Genomic DNA, 22,134 nt, shown 5'->3' on the forward strand with positions numbered 1-22,134 from the left:
GGTATTGGAGAAGACTCTTGAGAGTCTCTTGGACTGCAAGGAGATCCAACCAGATCCTAAAGGAAATCAGTTCTGAATATTCATTGGAAAGACTGATGCTGAAGCTGAAACTCCAATACTTTGGCCACATGATGTGAAGAACTGACTCATTGGAAAAGACGCTGGTGGGAAAGATTGAAGGCGGGAGGAGAGGGGCATGACAGAGGATTAGATGGTTGGATGGCATCACCGACTCAATGAACATGAGTTTGAGCAAGCTCCAGGAGTTGGTGATGGACAGGGAGGCCTGGCGTGCTGCAGTCCATGGGGTCGCAAAGAGTCAGGTACGACTGAGCGACTGAACTGAACTGATAAGGCAACTTGCTTAAAAGACTAAATATCCATTTAAATGAAATCCCTTTCATAATAACAATAACAACAAAACTTAAACTACTGCAAAGGGAACAATTTGTTGTTGTGCAGTCCCTAAGTCGTGTCTGATTCTTTACTATCCCATGGACTATATAGCTCGCCAGGCTCCTCTGACCATGGAATTCTCCAGGAAAGAATACTGGAGTGGGTTGCCATTTCCTTCTCCAAGGGATCTTCCCAACCCAGGGATCAAACCTGTGTTTCCTGCATTGGCTGGTGAATTATTTTACCACTGAGCCACCTGGGACGCCCCAATGATGTCATTACTACTTACATATAAGCTTTTAACTGAAATACTATTTATTCAACTTAGAAAAAAGACGAGTAATCTTTTCTTCTAGGGCAACAAGTATCTTTAAACTTAGTGGAGGAGAAGGAGGAGCAGATTTGCAAGCCACAGTCTGAATGCTCTGTAAAGGGTGTTCTGTTCTAAGTAGGTAAGTGAACAGTCTTTCTGCTCACAGGGTGAGCTGCTCAGAGATGGAGTAACATATATCTTAATAAAGCCCAGGTTCTATTCTATAGCATTATTTTCTCAGTATACCTTGACTAGTAACAGTATTCTATAGAAACTATCACACTTACTTTGATAGAATTACATTTTCTTTTATATCTTGTTATTAACTCCTAAGTGAGTTTATTGCTTAAACTTAAAGAGTAGCGCATTTTGCCATAAATTTTTTTTTTGGTCTTGCAGCTCCTATTTCCTTCAGTTCAGTTCAGTTCAGTTCAGCTGCTCAGTCGTGTCCTACTCTTTGCAACCCCATGAATTACAGCACGCCAGGCCTCCCTGTCCATCACCAACTCCCGGAGTTTACCCAAACTCATGTCCATCGAGTTGGTGATGCTACCCAGCCATCTCATTCCTCTGTCGTCCCCTCCTCCTCCTGCCCCCAATCCCTCCCAGCATCAGAGTCTTTTCCAATGAGTCAACTCTTCCCATTAGGTGGCCAAAGTATTGGAGTTTCAGCTTCAACATCAGTCCTTCCAATGAACACCCAGGACTGATCTCCCTTAGAATGGACTGGTTGGATCTCCTTGCAGTCCAAGGGACTCTCAAGAGTCTTCTCCAACACCACAGTTCAAAAGCATCAATTCTTCTATGCTCAGCTTTCTTCACAGTACCACTCTCACATCCATACATGACCACTGGAAAAACCATAGCCTTGACTAGACGGACCTTTGTTGGCAAAGTAATGTCTCTGCTTTTCAATATGCTATCTAGGTTGGTCATAACTTTCCATCCAAGGAGTAAGCATCTCCTTCTATTTCCCATGAAGTGATGGGACCAGATGCCATGATCTTTGTTTTCTGAATGTTGAGCTTTAAGCCAACCTTTTCACTCTCCTCTTTCACTTTCATCAAGAGGCTTTTAGTTCCTCTTCACTTTCTGCCACAAGGGTGGTGTCACCTGCGTATCTGAGGTTATTGATATTTCTCCCGGCAATCTTGATTCCAGCTTGTGCTTCTTCCAGCCCAGCATTTCTCATGATGTACTCTGCATAGAAGTTAAATAAGCAGGGTGACAATATACAGCCTTGACATACTCCTTTTCCTATTTGGAACCAGTCTGTTGTTCCATGTCCAGTTCTAACTGTTGCTTCTTGACCTGCATAGAGGTTTCTCAAGAGGCAGGTCAGGTGGTCTGGTATTCCCATCTCTTTCAGAATTTTCCACAGTTTATTGTGATCCACACAGTCAAAGACTTTGACATAGTCAATAAAGCAGAAATAGATGTTTTTCTGGAACTCTCTTGCTTTTTCCATGATCCAGCAGGTGTTGGCACTTTGATCTCTTGTTCCTCTGCCTCTTCTAAAACCAGCTTGAACATCTGGAAGTTCACGGTTCACATATTGCTTTAGCCTGGTTTGGAGAATTTTGAGCATTACTTTAGTAGTTTGTGAGATGAGTGCAATTGTGCGGTAGTTTGAGCATTCTTTGGCATTGCCTTTCTTTGGGATTGGAATGAAAACTGACCTTTTTCAGTCCTGTGGCCACTGCTGTGTTTTCCAAATTTGCTGACATATTGAGTGCAGCACTTTCACAGCATCATCTTCCAGGATTTGAAATAGCTCAACTGGAATTCCATCACCTCCACTAGCTTTGTTCATAGTGATGCTTTCTAAGACCCACTTGACTTCACATTCCAGGATGTCTGGCTCTAGATGAGTGATCACACCATCATGATTATCTGGGTCATGAAGATCTTTTTTGTACAGTTCTTCTGTGTATTCTTGCCATCTCTTCTTAATATCTTCTGCTTCTGTTAGGTCCATACCATTTCTGTCCTTTATCGAGCCTATCTTTGCATGAAATGTTCCCTTGGTATCTCTAATTTTCTTAAAGAGATCTCTAGTCCTTCCCATTCTGTTGTTTTCCTCTATTTCTTTGCATTGATCACTGGGGAAGGCTTTCTTATCTCTCCTTGGAACTTTGCATTCAGATGCTTTTATCTTTCCTTTTCTCCTTTGCTTTTCACTTCTCTTCTTTTCACACCTATTTGTAAGGCCTCCCCAGACAGCCATTTTGCTTTTTTGCATTTCTTTTCCAAGGGGATGGTCTTGATCCCTGTCTCCTGTACAATGTCATGAAACTCAGTTCCTCAGACACTCTATCTATCAGATCTAGGCCCTTAAATCTATTTCTCACTTCCACTGTATAATCATAAGGGTTTTGATTTAGGTCATACCTGAATGGTCTAGTGGTTTTCCCCACTTTCTTCACTTTAAGTCCGAATTTGGCAATAAGGAGTTCATGTTCTGAGCCACAGTCAGTTCCCAGTCTTGTTTTTGCTGACTGTATAGAGCTTCTCCATCTTTGGCTGCAAAGAATATAATCAATCTGATTTTGGTGTTGACCATCTGGTGATGTCCATGTGTAGAGTCTTCTCTTGTGTTGTTGGAAGAGGGTGTTTGCTATGACCAGTGCGTTCTCTTGGCAAAACTCTATTAGTCTTTGCCCTGCTTCATTCCATATTCCAAGGCCAAATTTGCCTGTTACTCCAGGTGTCTCTTGACTTCCTACTTTTTGCATTCCAGTTCCCTATAATGAAAAGGATATCTTTTTTGGGTGTTAGTTCTAAAAGGTCTTGTAGGTCTTCATAGAACCGTTCAACTTCAGCTTCTTCACTGTTACTGGTTGGGGCATAGACTTGGATTACTGTGATATTGAATGGTTTGCCTTGGAAACGAACAGAGATCATTCTGTCATTTTTGAGATTGCATCCAAGTACTGCATTTTGGACTCTCTTGTTGACCATGATGGCTACTCCATTTCTTCTAAGGGATTCCTGCCCACAGTGGTAGATATAATGGTCATCTGAGTTAAATTCACCCATTCCAGTCCATTTTAGTTCATTGATTCCTAGAATGTCGACATTCATTCTTGCCATCTCCTGCCCATCTCCTGTTTGACTACTTCCTATTTGCCTTGGTTCATGGACCTAACATTCCAGGTTCCTATGCAATATTGCTCTTTACAGCATCGGACCTTGCTTCTATCACCTGTCACATCCACAGCTGGGTATTGTTTTTGCTTTGGCTCCATCCCTTCATTCTTTCTAGAGTTATTTCTCCACTGATCTCCAGTAGCATATTGGGCACCTACCGACCTGGGGAGTCCCTCTTTCAGTATCCTATCATTTTGCCTTTTCATACTGTTCATGGGGTTCTCAAGGCAAGAATATTGAAGTGGTTTGCCATTCCCTTCTCCAGTGGACCACATTCTGTCAGACCTCTCCACCATGAGCTGCCCATCATAGGTGGCCCCACATGGCATGGCTTAGCTTCATTGAGTTAGACAAGCTGTGGTCCTAGTGTGATTAGATTGACTAGTTTTCTGTGATTATGGTTTGTGTGTCTGCCCTCTGATGCCTCTCAAAACACCTACCGTCTTACTTGGGTTTCTCTTATCTTGGACGTAGGGTATCTCTTCACGGCTGCTCCAGCAAAGCACAGCCACTGCTCCTTATCTTGGATGAGGGGTATCTCATCACTGGCCACCCCTCCTGACCTTGAACGTGGAGTAGCTCCATTTCCTTCAGCACCATTCAAATATCCATGCCATGATGATTATTTCATTAAATCATTCATTCCTTTATCTATTTGTTGCAGTCAAATATTAGCTCTCATTACAAAATGGATAGGCAGAATAATTAATTTAGATTTTTAGTTAAGTAATTTGGCCTTTCTGAGCAGGCAAAAATTAATTAAACATCACTTCTGGCTTAAAGCAGATTCTGCTCTGACGTCTAGGCCATTCGCAGTCTTTTGTGGATGGAGATCCTCAGTCCTCAGGGTGTAGCCGCTAAGACGCGTCTGGCTGCAAGAAATCGGACTTGTGGCCTCAGGATTCTGGACAGTTTCCTCACCGCCCTGGAGCTCTGACTATTCTCCCTTTATCCCTTTGCTGTGCTCTGGTCACTGGGCAAGGCCCTCATCTCCAAGCACACTCTCCTGCGATGGCTGGCTCAGCAGCCCCTGGTGACTGACATCCACACTCTGCCTCCTCAGCTTGGAGAAGAGTCCAGAGCAGCCTCCCACCACAAGGGGCTCTGTGTTTCTCTGAATTGCGCAAGTGGCACAGGCTCTCTCCCTCTCTGTGGTCACCTTATTCCCTCAGGCAAGTGTCCCCTGAGTCGCCTGTGAGGCCTGACCCCAGTATAAATCAGCATTGTCAACTACACGTGGGCACGTGCCATCTGCCTCGACAAGGATTAAATCAGGTGCCTCTGCAGCCGCTGACCTTCGACACCACCGTGGATGTGAGAGTTGGACCATAAAGAAAACCGAGCACCGAAGCATTGGTGCTTTTGAACTGTGGTGTTGGAGAAGACTCTCGAGAGTCCCTTAGATTGCAAGGAGGTCAAACCAATCCATCCTAAAGGAAATCAGTCCTGAATATTCGTTGGAAGGACTGATGCTGAAGCTGAAAGTCCAATACTTTGGCCACGTGATGCAAAGAACTGACTCATTGGAAAAGCCCCTGATGCTGGGAAAGATTGAAGGCAGGAGGAGAAGGGGACAACAGAGGATGAGATGGTTGGATGGCATCACCAACTCAACGGATATGAATTTGAGCAAGCTCCAAGGGTTGGTGATGGACAGGGAGGCCTGGCGTGCTGCAGTCTATGGGGTCACAAAGAGTCAGACATGACTGAGTGACTGGACTGAGAACCAAGGAGGGAGGTCAGGGTGGAGAGCAGAAATGAGACTCTCTGTGCTCAGGAAAGCCTGGCAGGATGGGTGTTCAGATAGTTAGCTATTATCAGGAGCTGATAATAGGTTTTATGAGCCCATTTCTTTCAACTCCTTATATCTAGAAAAGCATAAAACTCCTTTATGGTGATGACTGCTCCTCAGGACTAGTGAAGGCTTCACTAAACTAGTAGAAACTTCTGGAAAAATAAGCGCATGATTGTGTGTATTCAACCTTCCCCAAAATCACAGATATCCTGACCTTTCCCCCTCCTCTTTGGAGCAGTCTCTCAGAACGATATGATGTGCTGTCTCCCAGGCCGCAGTCCTCATTTTGCCCCAAATAAAACTCGCAACTCTCACATTGCGCATTTTTTATTTTTATTTTTGTAAGTAGGCAGCATAGACCCAGAGGTGGTACGGAAGCTCCAGCCCCTTGCCTGTGGCACAGGGCCTCGTATTTCCTTGGGCTTCAACCTCCCTTTGCAATGACCTGGGAGGAAGCTGCTATTCAGCATCCTAACTGGGATCTCGGGGTTGTCCCTGACAGTTGAGTGTATCGCTTCCTCCCCGCAGGGATCTGATACGGGGCTGCTTCCACCTCCTCCCTCCTGGATTCCTCTCCAAGCCCCCAGGCTTTTCTTTTTCCCATCCGTGTCCTACCCACCACCTCTGGATTAGGCAGAAGAACTAGACTTCCACCCTATTCCAAGGGCAGGTAGCACTAGACTCCCCGATGAAAACAGGGAAAGCAAACAGCAGTCTTTAACCACATAGTAAACGGGCTTGCCCAGAGAGCTGCTTTGCTGCAAAGTTCTGTTTTTCACAGCGACAACCACGCATTTGTATTCCTTCTGTGACATTACGAATCTCCGCAGGCAAATGAACTGCCCGGGGCAATGGGGCCTCAAGTCATGCGTTAGTAAAGACATTTCAGGGAGACACATCAATATGTCTGTTGTTTTTTTTTTTCTGTTGAATAACTTGCATTGAAAATTCTTTGTGGGTCAGTACCAGGTTAGGAAAGATTATACTCAAGGTGAAGAGAAAAAAACAGTGGGACAAAAAAACACAGGAGAAATATCTATAAAATCAGAGGGCTGAGAAGCCTGCAGGCCAAAAACGGAAGCAAAACTTCTAAACCAGGGTTCATCAAAAATGGATTTTATTTCCTCAGATTCAAGAGGTATGCATTAAAAAAAATAGTAAACACTCATCTCTGAATTGGAAATTCTGAATCTATGAATCTGAGTTGCAATTAAGATTCAATTTTAGGAAACGAAAGTTCTGTAAATGGTTGTAATGAATTGCTTACAGGTGAAAAGTTTAGAGTCTACAAGAAACACAAACAGTGACACATACTCACACACTCACACACACATTCTCACACGCACACACTCAGGACACACACAATCACACATACACACTCAGACACACACATATAATCATACACAAAAACACTCAGACACTCAGACACACTCACATGCACATAATTACTCACAAACACACACACACACAAACATCCACAAACACACACATTTCTCCATTGCACCCCCACTTCTGAAATGACCCTCTGTGTGAGAGAAGGGCAGTTTTTGCAGACACCAAGGAAAAATGTTCCTACAGATTCTTGGAAAACATTTTACTACATAACATCTGTGACTGACGCTGCTGAACGGTGCAAGTGAAAGTTAAGAGAGTGGACCCCAAGAGTTCCCAGCTCATGGAAAGAAGCATTTTCCTCTTTCCTTTCTTTTTATATCTGTGTGGGGTGACCTATGTTAACGGGGCCTATTGTGGTAATTACTGCACAACGCATTAAGTCAAACCATCATTCCGCACACTTTAAAGTTAGGTGGTGCCGGGTCAGTTACCTCTCAATGACACTCAGGGAGGGGAGAAACCATTTCTGAAACGTCGGGCAAATCTTTGTTCCGGAAGTGCTATATGCTGCTTGCATGAGGTGTGCCAAAGAACACAGCTAAAAATCCAGAATGTTCTGGACTCCTCTGTCCCTGGAGCAAAACTTTAACTACTGCCACATTTTTAAATCCGTCCTTCCTTTTTCCCCAGTTGCCTGCTCTACCCTGGCCACTCCCGCGGGTGTGGAGCTTTGGACGGTGGGCACACAGACTGCGAAACGCTAAGGGCGTAGAACACACCCCAGGCTATCAAAGGCTTAATATGAGAAAGTCCTGAAAAATATTTCAGTAATGTTTACATTAGCTACTTCCTGACATGATAATGTTTGAGATATTTGGAATTAAAAAGAATATATTACTAAAATTGATCTCACCTTCTTCCTCTCGCTTTTTAAATGTGACAATCAGAAAATTTTAAATTATACCTGCCTCTCATTTCCAGCATTCCTTATATTTCTGTTGGAGCATATTGCTACGGTATCTTAATCCTTCTAATTATGCTTATTTGAAGAAAAATTATACTTTTCCTAGAATGTGTTAGTTACATCTATATGTAAAAAAGAAAAAGCTTTACTGACACCTAAATAAAACAATCAAGCAATATGTTCTGAGAAATAGCTTATTCAGTGTTTTGGAAAATAAATGTGCATTAAAATTCCATCTGGATAATTAAAATTTTCTCTAGGTTTAGAAAGCATGATTTTTTAAATTATTTTAATGTCTTGACACAGATATAGGTACATATAAATGCACGTGATTACATTAATAATCAAATCCTATATTTTAAAAATGCTTTTATGCTTAACTGTCCCTCTTCCCATCTTGGATTCTCCATTCTCATCTCCACAGCATGTTAACAAAATAAGCAATCTAATTTGTAGCCTTCCTATATTTCCATGCTCAGATAATCATATATATGTATACATATATATACATATACATATATATATATATATATATATATATATATATATATATATATATATACTTGCATTGGCCAATAGGCGTGACATGCATGCTCAGTCACTCAGTCATGTCTGACTCTTTGCGACCCCATGGACCGTAGCCCCCAGGCTCCTCTGTCCCTGGGATCCTCCAGGAAAGAACACTGGAGTGGGTTGTCATTTCCTCCTCCAGGGGATATTCCCGACCCAGGGATTGAAAATTGCATCTCCAGCATCTCCTACACTGGCTGGATGAGCCACCTGAGAAGACTCTAATAGGTGTGAATATGTGTGTAAATGTATTAGCCATTTTTGCTTTGCAAAAACGTAAGTTCCTATTATGCACATTTTTCTAAATCTTTCCCTTTTCACTTACAGCTCTTTGTTGGCACCACTCCAAGGCTACTTGTAATGTTTTAACTTATTGTTTTCAGTGTCTGCAGAGTATTCCAAGATGTGAGTTCAATGTAATGTATTCAGCTACTTGTCTATTGATGGGCAATTCTTTGTTTTTAGGTTTTATTTCTGTTTGCTTGCTTTCAGTCATTACAAGCAAGACTTTCATAAACACCCTCATACATATTTCAGATTGCCAGTCAAGTTTTGTACAAAACACGCACACATATTATAAAATGTCATAAAATAAATATTGCTGGTTTGCTTTTACATGTGATGTGCTGTGTCATATTCTTTGATAATGGTAAGAATAAATGAATCCCATGCAGGGAGGAGACGCTTGCTCCCTCCATGCCTTGCCAGTGTGCTGAGCATGAAATAATACACTTTGCTCCTTTTAATCACTGTTGCCACACACTAGTAATACCGGCCATATTTTTTTAGTTTTCAAGTTGGCCATTTATATTTGCTCTTGTATCAATTGACAATTTAAAGCCACATCCTTCCATAGAACTTTCCACCACAGTAGACATATTCTTCTGAAATGTAGTAATGTCACTGAGAAACTGAATTTTAAACTTTAACTTTAAGTGACCACACTTGTCCTCTGGTTATCATAGTGGACCTTGAAGATTTAAATCCTTATCAAATTTTCTATTTTTTCTTTATCTTATAATTATCAAACAGCACTTTTCATATTATAGAAATTAACACCCTATTTATCATCAATGGGCTTCCCTGGTGGCTCAACAGTAAAGAAACTGCCTGCAATGCAGGAGACACGGGTTGGATCCCTGAGTCAGGAAGATCCCCTGGAGAAGGAAACGGCTAGTCGCTCCAATATTCTTGTCTGGAGAATTCCATGGACAGAGGAGCCTGGCTACAGTCCATGGGGTCAAAAAGAGTTGCTCATGACTGAAGTGACTAACATTTTCACTTAAAAAAAATCATTTATATTATATTTCTTTACATCTAGCTCTTGGATACATATTATATCTTTTTTAAGCAGGTAGATATTGCCAAATTTCATACATAGATATGTCTTTTAAATTTTTGTCAATAAATTCGGTATATATTCATGATTTTATAATACGTTTAACAAGTAGGGTGAGAGAAAGAGAAAGTAACTTGAATAGTGCCTTTTGCTTAACTATATAAAGTATATTCTAAAACTTTTCTTTTTGCATTTTAATATTTACTACTTAACAAATGCCATAGTTTTCAGATGGCTCCTTGCTTTCTCTTTTTATTATTAAAAATGGACCTTATGTGCTCACTTTGGTAGTTTGTGTGAGTGTCCTTTTACTAAAGCTATTAATCACCTGCTGGGGTTTTAGATGAAGCAATATAACTGTGATATAGATATTCAATGTTTATTAACTCTTTATAATGTCTTCTTGACACTTTCTCATGTGTTAGAATATATTGTATCCCCAAAACAACCTATGGTTTTATTGTTCTAAAAATTGAACTGCCGTGGAAACTAGAAACTCATGGGCACCAGATTGCTGAATATTAAGTTGAGAGTATATGATATTTAAAAAGACAACCTGAAACTTACATAATTGACTAGAAATCTTTCCTATGGGACTATGATGCCTGGATGAAGGTAAGTAAGATGAAAGCAGAATGGATTCTGATTTAATCTCTTTTCTCACATACGGTAAATTTATGCGTGTCACTCAGTTAAGGAAAAGTTATATTTTTATTGCATAGAAGAAGCAATAAAAATAGGGCAGTTGTAGTTTTTTTTCACACCAAGAAAATTGTGAATGTTTTCGCATATGTCACCAAGATTTTACTTGTGCAGAAGACACAATATTGCGAATTTTCTTGAGGGTGCAATGCACTGTTGATTCAACAGACTTTCTACTTGTACCGTGTCACCAGAATAATGTTTCTTCATTTATTTTTGAGTTAATGTATTGACACTTATCTCACATTGCACTGTTGTTTCAATGTTTAAAATACATTTTTAAATTAATTCCTGCTAACTGAAGAAGATTTGGAAAACCCCAAAATAATAGAGTAAGAATTGAAAACTAAAGATAGGGCAATGTTCCAAAAAGACATGGAGAATAAAATACAGCTTAACTACAACTTCAAATCAGAGAGACACATTTTCATTAAATGAAATTATACCATGTAAACCATCTTGCAAATACCAGTAAATTATGTAATGTATCATTGGCAACACAGGTGTGCTTTCTACATGGTATTTTAATCCTGGAAAAAACCAGAAATGTCGAATCATTATTCTGTTGGTGGCATCATCCACAGTGACAAAGTGGAGATTCTACTCAGGTCCTCAGGGCAGCAGTGACTTCAGTTTATTAAAGCTAAGTGTTAGGTTCCTGGAGGAACATGGATTGCAGACAAAAATAGGTAAAAATGCCATTTACTTGGAGAAACTGGTGGTTTCTGTGACCTTTACTGCTAAGTCCACTATTGAAATTTTTTCGAGGTTCTTTTCAGAATGAAACATAACCTCAAATATTTGTATATGTGTCTGCATCAGAAGTTAATGTATTTGAACTTCAAGACCCCACTTGGACAAGTTCCTTCCAAGTCTTCATACCTGTGCTTTAATTTCTAACTTTACGGTGCTTTTTCCCCTCTTAAAGTTGGCTATCCAGATTATTGAGGTATGAGTTTTGGGGCCCATAAACCTTGGATTGCGAATCAGACACGACTGAAATGACTTAGCAGCAGCAGCAGCCATCTTTAGTATCAATTAAACATATTTTATCCAAGTTTTATCCTTAGAAAACATTCTATCAATAAAAAGTATCTTGTAAAGTATGAAGATATTAACTTTCTCCGATTCCATCTGTATAAAAGTGTGTCAAGCTTCTAACTTATAGTGTTCTCTTACTATACTTAATCTGCTTTTCCTCTCCAAACTCCCTCTCCCCTCTTTCAATACTCTATCGCTCCATAACAGAGCAATTGTCTCCGACATCTGACTTCCATGACTCCTTCACATATGTTTAAATTTAATGGATTTGATGCTCCATAGTTTTTAGATGGATACATGACAGATGGAGGGAGTAGGCAAAGATTTCAGCAAAGAAATGAAAGTTCACACTGAAATAAGATTCTACATTGGTTGAAATGAATTGTAAATTGATGTAGTTTCCTGACTTCATGAAATTGTTACCCAACTCTTTGGATATAGGCAAGAAGATGGAATAACCACCTTCTTCCTGCAATAAAGGTTTTGGTGCTTTATTTGTGTTTCCTCATCCACAGATTTATACACGGGCACTCATACACAATTGTGGGATATTTCCTGAATCACGAGCAGGCATAATACAAATACAGCTTTGCTCTTCCCTAAGCGCAATTTAAAGAATCTTGTAGGAGGTTTTAATAAATTCAAGTATATTATCCTCTAGTTCTTCTGGAAACCAGATGGAATACTAATATTTCATTGCTTCCTTGTGAAAGGTCAGCCTTTTCCTACCACATTTTTCCATTTATTGATTTTATCATCAGTGCTATCTCTAATTCTCTAGTGCAGTTTTGATGGTTCCAGTAATCCTGATTCTCTGGACGCTTGTTATCTATTTTGTCAGATTATAAATTCTTACCCTCTGTTACTTTTAGAAGTGAGTGCCAGGGAGTTGACTATTAATGACATTGATTTATTGGTTCCATAATCCTGAGGACTTAAAATAGAAATCGTTAGCCAAATAATACATGCAAAGTTAATTCTTAGGAGGTGGCTTGGTATGATAGGAAAAATCTACATTGTAAATAGATTAAATTCTTGCTCTGCTCTTTACTTAACCCTGAGCAAGTTACTTAATTTTCATAGTTTTAATTTCTCATCCATAAATGGGAAGGATAATGCCAGCCTCCACCAGCCCCTTCATCTTCTCTCCCTTTCTAGAGACCAGGTGGGAAGTTAGAGCATCAGCTCCAGCATTACGTGCTTGGATCTGCTGTTCAATCTCCCAGGTGATATGACTTGGGGTTACAATGGACCATTCCCCATATCACGATCCCACTCTTTCCCTTTCCACCTCTCAGAACACCTACCCTCCTGGAATCCACACGCACTCCCCTCCTTGTTTATCCAGAGTATTAGGGAAGGCATATTTTTGGTAATCTTGCCAAGGGCCTGGCATTTACTAAACTGTCAACAATAATACTGTCGTGCTAGCAGCGCCTTTTATTCTTTCCGTAGATAGTTTTCCATGTTAGTTAAGTTGAAACCCACATATCATCTCCAAATTTGAAGTGGAAACAGTGATATGGTTTTAAGATTGCATTAAAGTCACAAATTCTCTTTCCCGTCAAAAATTACTGTGGTTCTGGCAAGACGCAAGAATGGTGCTCTCATCCGACCACCGGGAAGAGGCTCTTCAGTGGGTCCCTTCAGCCTCCAGCCTCCTCCCACACCTTGTTGCAACATCCACAGAAGCCAGACAAACGGCAAAATGGCAAAAATTATCGCCACCTATCACCAATGGCTGGATGCACTCTAAATGTCAGTAATTCTAGGAGAGACAAACGTACTAATGCCTAGAAATTCCATAATAAAATGCTAATACCTTGAATATTTAATTTTCAATATCTTCTTCTGAATGCAAATGTTAAGCCAAAAGGAGCAAAATGGATGAACAAACGGGACATTAAGTGAATTACTGATTTTATATAACAAAATACCTCCTACAAAAACTTACCGTGATCATAGATGCCTAGAAAGAAACAAGGGCCATTTTCTTCATTTATTAGCTTCAAGCACCTATGCTTGTGACACTCAATGCTTGTCGATTTATTTATTAATGTGTTTGAGGGATCTGTTCTTACAAGTCCGGGCACATCTCTGTGAGGCTGTTTCATTGCCAGTTTCAGTATTTACACATATAGGAACATTGACACCAAATTAACTTCATTTCACGCCTTCACGTTTCCATTGTGTTTATCAGTACCATAACGTAGCAATAGCCGTAGGGCCATTTTCCTAGGATGCAGCTTAAAGCATTAAAATACAAAAGGAAAACACAGGGCAGTAGGTCCACAGCTGTTGTTTAAACAGAGCAAGAAATCACATTAGCAATCAGAACAGCTGAACAGCTAAGAATGGTTCCAAGATATATTTAAACACTTCTTTAAATACCCCATGCCTTGGAAAGTGATAAAAGATAGCTTAAACAAAAGAAGAGTTAAAAGAACATGAAGTCTGAATATAGACGATCACAGGGACAAAACATAGACACTTCAGTTTTCGTTTTGTAAACAGAATATCCAGTGAAGTTTTAACTAGATGCGCACATAAAGTGAAATAAAACTCAGTCTGTGGCTCTACAACTAAATGTCTACATGAATTTTAACCCACGGAAATTCACATGTTTTTCACTCAAAGGACTGAATCTATCCTGGTAGTGGGGTGATACCCAAAGCGTACAAGACTCAGAAAGAAGTGGAAGTGGTTTTTGTCTTTGATGTCTTGTGGCTCAGCTGGCATCTGCTGGGTTATCCACTGGCATCATTTTGGCTTTGGTTGTTTATCATTCAGGATTCAGGGGCCTGTGGGACCTGTGACTTCTCTGCCCTTGAGAAGAGGAGGAGAACTTAGCACTTCCATGCCACACCGCACCCCACACTGCCCACCTATCTAGGCCCCTTATCTTACTCCGTCCTGCTTCGTTGGTGTCCTTCAGTCACTCAGTTGTGTCTGACTCTCTGTGACCCCATGGACTGCAGCACGCCAGCCTTCCCTGTCCTTCCCTATCTCCCGGAGTTTGCTCAAACTCATGTCCGTTGAGCCAGTGATACTATCTTACCATCTCATCCTCTGTCGTCCCCTTCTCTTTTAGACTTCAAGCTTTCCCAGCATTGGGGCCTTTTCCAATGAGTTGGTTCTCCCCATCAGGTGGCCAAACTATTGGACCTTCAGCTTCAGCATCAGTCCTTCCAATGAATATTCAGGACTGATTTTCTTTAGGATGGACTGATTGGATCTCCTTGCTGTCCAAGGGACTCTCAAGAGTCTTCTCCAGCATCACAGTTTGAAAGCAACAATTTTTTGGCACTCAGCCTTCTTTATGGTTCAATTCTCACATCTATACATGATTACTGGAAAGATGATAGCTTTGCCAATACAGACCTTGGTCAGCAAAGTGATGTTTCTGCTTTTTAATATGCTCTCTAGGTTTGTCATATGCCATTTTTTTCTCCAATGCCTTAGATTTTAGCCTTTAAAATGAATAGCTAATTCTTGAAGGTCATGGTAGAAAAACAGAGATAGGGACAAAGCAGGAATTAGGTTGTTCGACCTACATGCTGCTGCTGTTGCTGCTGCTGTTGCTGCTGCTGTTGCTGCTAAGTCGCTTCAGTCGTGTCTGACTCCGTGCGACCCCACAGACGGCCTCCTACCAGGCTCCTCTGTCCCTGGGATTCTCCAGGCAAGAACACTGGAGTGGGTTGCCATTTCCTTCTCCAGTGCATGAGTGGGGTGCCATTGCCTTCTCTGACTCAAAGTACATAGTTGACTGTATAAAAAGTATAAATCAGTAATGCCACTTTCACTTACTGAATAAAAAAAATCAAGCCTTAAGCCAAGCTCCCGAGCTGGAGACAAGGTGCTCCTGGTTCTTGGAAATTTAATGAATTCAGTCTCTCAAAAAACTTGTTCATATTTATGATATTATTTGTGTTTTTTTTTTCTCTTTTGCCTGATTGCCTTTTTAAAATGTTTGGTCCTAAAATAACTTAAATTGTTTGGACTTTTTTTGTTTTGACATTCTCATTTTGCAGCTGCTGAGTATTGAATTGTCTCAGCCAGCTGAGGGGTGTCTAAACTTATGTTACAACAGCCTTACTTAACTAGACTCTGTAACTGTTCTGCTAAAATATTAAATTTGCATGAGGTAATAATTAACACTGATGCAAAATTGAAATAAGTGATAAGTGTGACAGAAAAAAATCTTGGTTCTCAAGAGTGACCCTTGTTTTAAACACTTTGGTTTTCCACCAAGAACATGGATGTCAGGTCAGATATTTTAAATCTTGATTCTTGGTTTGAAAAAATATAGGCCACCTATCCATAGGTAATGGGCATGTTTGTATGTTAATTTACCCTAGGAAGTCATATAATTCAAAATTCATTTTACTCTAGTCATTAGCATATAAAATTAAAATACAAAACCTCAAATCACCAAAGTCCGAACATTCTGGGGAAACATACTCAGGCATCTTTTCATACATCTAAGAGCCTGGATAAAAACCAAAAAATTCAGTTTCCTGCTCATTTGAGAAACTGTGACATGAGGTGGATGCAGCCTGAGCAGTGTTTCTTCGGAGCGGTGCCTGGTCCCCTTCTTTCTTTGCTGTCTAGTTACTGGGAGCACAGCAGATGGCAGAGACCCTGGTCGGCGCTAGGGATACAACGTGTGAAGTGCAGAAGACACAGAAGCATTGACTCTTCCTCCCACAGAACTCACATCATCATTATTATTTTCAAACCCCAGAACTGATTAGATGATTCCTGCCTCTTAGAGATTACCCACAGAGCCTACCAGCACGCTTTCGGGGGTGAACTTTTTACTCGTTTGCATCCATGTAGAAGCAATCTAAAGAATATTACATTGTTATATACTCTAGCTTAGCTAACAATGCAGACAGGAACTCAAATATCACAAATATTTGTTAAAGTGATGGCCTGGGATTCTCTTTGAAACTTGGGATAATTCACCAAAATCACAGAAGTCACAATTGTTTCATTTTCTCAGATAATTCAATCGGAAAACATTTCCAGATTTTCAAGATTTCAGTGTTGTCATTCTAAATAAAGCTTGCTTTTATCTTCCAAGAATTTCACCCTCTTATCTTCTGCTCAAGTAATAGGCATGTCTGCCGATCAAGCGTTGCCAGCTTTTGAGGGAGCAGTCAGTGATAGGTTCTGTCTCATATGAACTGAGGAAAGAAACCAAAAGAACTAATAGCTGAAACAACGAGGGTTTAAAAACAGCAATCAAATATGACCTTCTGAAGACTAAGGCAATAAACAATTCTGCAACCATACAATGTAGGAGAGAAATAACTGATTACCAATAAAAATGTGAGCTTTGCTTCTTTTATTTACAGGCTTCACTGCATGAACTGAGCCTATTCATTATACTGATTGAATGCGAGGTAACATTAATGATTTATTTTTCTTAGAGAATTAAAAATTATTACATAAAACCTTATCCTGAATAACTAAGATAGACACATCTTTCACTTTTCAGCTGATTCTATGATGAGTTAGAAGTCTTCACATTCTCCCTGGCGTTGTTACACTCACTGCTTGTTCCCAGATCACAATTGTAAAATGGTTGGCAAAGCAGAAAGCTGGAGCTATTAGAGTTACAGAGGAGGCTGAGGCAGCCCGAAGTCACTCGTAAACACCAAGGGAATTAGAAAAGTTTTCTGTATCACTCTAAATTCTTGACAACTATACAAAAGTAGGGTTAAATGGTTTGTTGCTACATAAGGAACATATATCTGCTTTTCATGGAAATAAAAACAAAGGGGAAGAGTCTTCTTTTTGTTCTAGTTCGTATTGCCAGATTGCTTTTTAAAAAGAGCGCATCTATATGCACTACTCACAACGATTGTTACAGTCTTTCTAAAAATAAATGGTTGTTATTACAAAATCAGAACATGTTAATTTCAGAAACATTGAAAAATGCATATCAGCAAAATATAGAAAATTTTTAAATAACCAAGGCTTCCCTGGTAGCTCAGCTGGTAAAGAATCTGCCTGCAATGCCAGAGACCCCAGTTTGATTCCTGGGTTGGGAAGATCCACTGGAGAAGGGTTAGGCTATGCACTCCAGTATTCTTATGCTTCCCTGGTGGCTTGGCTGGTATCCGCCTGCAATGTGGGAGACATGAGTTCCATCCCTGGGTTGGGAAGATCCCCTGGAGAAGGGAATGGCTACCCACTCCAGTGTTCTGGCCTGTATAGTCCATGGTGTCGCAAAGAGTCGGACTCCACTGAGTGACTCTCACTTCACTTTCCATATGAAATGGTCATTGTTAACCTCCTGGTATAGGGGCTTCCCAGAGGGCACAGTGGTAAAGAATCCACCTGCCAATTCAAGAAGCCCAAGAAAGATGGGTTCAAGCCCTGAGTCAGGAAACTCCCCTGGAGAAGGAACTGGCAACCCACTCCAGGATTTCTTGTCTGGAAAATTCAATGGACAGAGAAGACTGGAGGGCTACAGTCCATGGGGTTGCAAGAGTTGGACATGACGAAGTGACTAAGCACACACACGCACAGTCTCCTGGTGTATTTATTTCCAGGCAGAGGAGAAACCGTTGCCAAGAGGGAGAACTCTGCAGTCAGGCTGTTGGGGTGAAAATTCCAGCTCCATTTGTAAAGACACCCAGACCTTCTTATTTGTGCCACTGTTTCCTTGCTGTTAAAATGGGCATAATAACAGTATCCAACTATAGAGCAGTTTCCAGAGTTGAGTGGTTATTAAATATGACATAATTAAGGCACAAAGGCCCAGAATAAGCATCAGTCAAAGATGCCATTATATCACAGTATCTTTAGAAGAAAGGAGATGAGTTTTTGTTGTGAGCAGACTAGCCTGGGTCAAAACCCTCTCTTACTTAGGAATGTGGAATAAACACTCTCCTGGTCAGAAAAGCTTCTTCACTCTGACTTTTTGGGGCTGAGGGGATGGTCCAGCAGGGGCTGGGCACAGTAAATGCTGGTCTCCTAACCTCACGGGGTTTCAACAACACAGATACAACTGAATACTCAGACCAAGACTTACCAGATTCCCTGTGTGCATTTCCAGCACTTACCCTGCGGGGCCCTCCTCTCTGATGCCCTCATGCCCTCCCACTATTATTCTCCCAACCCCTCCCAAGGGCCTGGAGCCTGCTGCGCTCTGCTTGAGTTTTGCTCTTGCGCTGGTTTGGGAATGTGGCTCCAGACACAAGTCAGGGCACCTGGGAGATTCCCCCATCTGTCTCCTTTCTGCCTGCTCTCCAATGTCTGGAAAGAGCATTTCTTTCATATCTTGTCCAGTTTTCCAGTTGTTCACAGGGAGAAAATAAATCTGCTACCGCCAAGGAATGAAATGGGAATCTCACATACAGTTTTACCCATTGGGAAAAAAGTCACAAGAATATATTAGAAATTACTCCACATCAGTCACTTATAAAAATCTATTTACTTTTGCTATAATTGAATGATCACTAAAAAAAAGTTCATCCGAATTTGTCCTGTGTGTCTGAAAGCCACATGAGGTTTAAAGCCCGAGCTTGCCCTTGACTTCATTATAGTATTTGTTGTCACGGCTTCAACCTTAATAAGAGTTTAGTATCAATGTTATATACTTTGGAAGCATTTATACTAGAGAAAAGTTTATAAAGGAAGTTCCTAAAAGGAGAAAAATTCCTTGGTTCCACCTAGTATTGAAATGATTAAGAAATGATGTGTAAGATGTCTTACTTAACAATGCACAACATTTTAACCAAGTAACCCCCTTTACTGGTCAACCAAACCTTTGGTTTCACAATGTGCACGGCCGTATAGCATTGGCATTCTTGAAAACCCACCTATTCTCATCATACTTCTCCAGAGGACAGGTTTTTAAAATCATAGCTCATGTAACAATTTATGATTACAGAAGTGATGATGGAGAAACTCCTCAAGGGAGTCCTAGGGTTCTACAAACTCTGTGGCCAAGAGTAGGATTGAGGAAAGATCGCCTGCCTCTAACTTCTCCAGACTTATCCAGTCTACAGGGCTGGGAGAGAATGGAGACAAAGTCAGCAACTCCGTGAGTCCCTTCTTGACATTTTGTGCCCAAAGCCACACTGTATCTCCTGGAAAATATATTGAGAGAGAAACACAGCGTCAGGTCAAAGTTAACTCTGACGGTTTATTTATCTTCCCAGTCCTTAACTGAGAACCACCAGCCCAGCGAGGAAGATAGCTGGCAGGGGAGAAAGGGCAGGTTCACCCCCGACAGCCGCATACAACCGGTACTCAAGTTTGCATCAGTGGCAAAGACTGGCTCATGGGAACTGGGGTAATTGGTAAAAACGTTCTTTTGGCAAAAACTGCTCTACTAAAATGGAGAAGGAAATGGCAACCTGCTCCAGTATTCTTGCCTGGAGAATCCCAGGGACAGAGGAGCCTGGTGGGCTGCCGTCTATGGGGTCGCACAGAGTCGGTCACGACTGAAGCGACGCAGCAGCAGCAGCAGCAGCAGCAGCAGCTCCTCTAAAAAGCATAAACTACCTATCTTTTCACACTGTATTTCTCTTCCGTGTTGATACATCTCTCATCCTGCTTCTAAAATCCGGCAGTCTAATTTTCTTCAGCCCAGGTACGTGAAGGTTTACCTCAGTTTTGGTTAGTTCCTGAAGCTGGTTTCATGGCATTTTATTCCTCAGTCTTGTGTCAGAGGACTTCTTTGATCGCTCCCAGTATGGTCAATTGAACAATGTTCTCTCTTACCTTTAATTACTATTTTAATTATTTCATCTTCTTCTTATAACATGCTCCAACTTCCTCCTCTCCTCTCTTTTTATCTTCTGTAGCAATAAATCTCCACTTCCATCTCTGTAAAATAGAATATTTGGATTAAATACTACCTTGTCTTGTTCAGTTGCTCACTTGTATCTGGCTCTCTGTGACCCCATGGACTGCAGCACACCAGGCTTCCCTGTCCTTCACTGTCTCCTGGAGTTCGCTCAAACTCATGTACATCGAGTCAATGATCCCACTACAGATTTATGAATTTTATGCCTTTGTCAATAAGAAGAAAACGTTCAATGGGAATTTGTTTGATAATTATCTTGAAGATACTGAACTTAAACTTACTGGAAATAAACCATAAGAAAATGTTTCTCTATGTTTCACTTCACAAAAGTCATAGCCCTTGAGTCATCGTATCCATGTTCTTTACCCGGCTCATTCAATATGAAATTTTGGCCTCAGAAAAGCTTGTTATTGCTTTTACTTCTTAAACTACAACTACAGATAGACTCTAATTAGCGTCTCGGTGTATGCCATGTACCTTTCAGGATGGGTTACATCAATAAGGCCAGGAGGAAAGCTAAGCCGGTTGAAGAAAAAATATTTACCAGATTTGAAAATGCTCTCAGGTTTCCAGACTAATTTATTTCGCTTGTTCCAAGGCAGCCTTTTGAAACTCCACCTTTACCGTGGCAGTATTGTGTATCACCGAGCAAGCACTGGGTCTTGTTCGTTTATTGCCGAAGTAGATGGTACTGTGGGCGGCTTGTTTATTTCACATCTTCCCTGCACTCTGCCTGGGTTTGTCACCTGGCACCTGTCTCTCTTTGCAAGCAGGTCGCCCTCGATCACCCACATTCGAGCAGATGGTGGGCAGCTGGATGGCCCCCAATATCCTCTCTCTCTTTTCTGGAATCAATACTGTTTAAAGTGGTTTTCTTTCTTTCTTTCTTTCTTTCTTTCTTTTTTTTTTGCCTCTTTTCACCAGCTGTAGGCAAAGATTTCATTCCACCCCGTATCACCCTTGCCGGACTCTGTCGTGAAATTTTACAGATCAGAATGGATTTCACTGTTATGAAACCACAGCACGCTGCTGCCACTTCGCCTCCAGGGTGCTCCTGCCCAGCGATTTAACAGACCTGCTCTGACAGGGTGTGAACCTAACAAGGCAAGGCGATTGCTCTCTGGAAAGCTGTTGATTTTCTCCTAGACAGAGCTAGGAAATGTTGCACAAATTAAAGACAAATACCTTCTTCCTTAGAAGCCAGTATACTTACTGCAATACTATCCCTTTACATACAAACACAAAAGTCTCTTTACTGCTTAATGCAACATCTAAGCCGCACTGATTGAGGAATGAAAAGCACCTGCCAACTCGGTCTCCAGGTGTAGTGGTTAAAGAATCCACCTGCAATGCAGGATACACAGTGGACACAAGTTCGATCCCTGGATTGGGAAGAGGCTCTAGAGAAGGAAAAGGCAATACACTCCAGCGTTCTTGCCCGGGAAATCCCATGGACAGAGGAGCCTGGAGGGCTACAGTCCACAGGGCTGCGAAGAGTCAGGACTAAGCGACTAGGAATAACTAAAATACAAAGAGGGCTTCTTAATATCATCCAGCTTGTAAAGTAATAGCTCAATTTTCAATATAATCTGAACTAAATGTCCCCATTCTGAATATCACGTAATACAGCTTATTAATATTTTGATTTGCATTCTTTAAGTTTTACCTTGCCTTATGCTAAGGGAATGATTCGTAGTATTTC

General features: G+C 41.0%; 1 long non-coding RNA gene across 1 annotated transcript in view; it reads right to left on the reverse strand.

Moving 5' to 3' along the window:
- LOC132657269 (uncharacterized) overlaps positions 1 to 20,583 on the reverse strand; it is a 31,151-nt gene extending 10,568 nt beyond the window's left edge. The window contains exon 1 of the long non-coding RNA XR_009595157.1: positions 20,348 to 20,583. This is a non-coding gene — a long non-coding RNA (uncharacterized LOC132657269). The remainder of the gene's footprint in view (positions 1 to 20,347) is intronic.
- Between the last annotated feature and the right edge of the window lie 1,551 nt (positions 20,584 to 22,134).

The sequence above is a fragment of the Ovis aries genome, chromosome 10 (assembly GCF_016772045.2).
Source record: "Ovis aries strain OAR_USU_Benz2616 breed Rambouillet chromosome 10, ARS-UI_Ramb_v3.0, whole genome shotgun sequence".
NCBI classification, from domain to species: domain Eukaryota; kingdom Metazoa; phylum Chordata; class Mammalia; order Artiodactyla; family Bovidae; genus Ovis; species Ovis aries.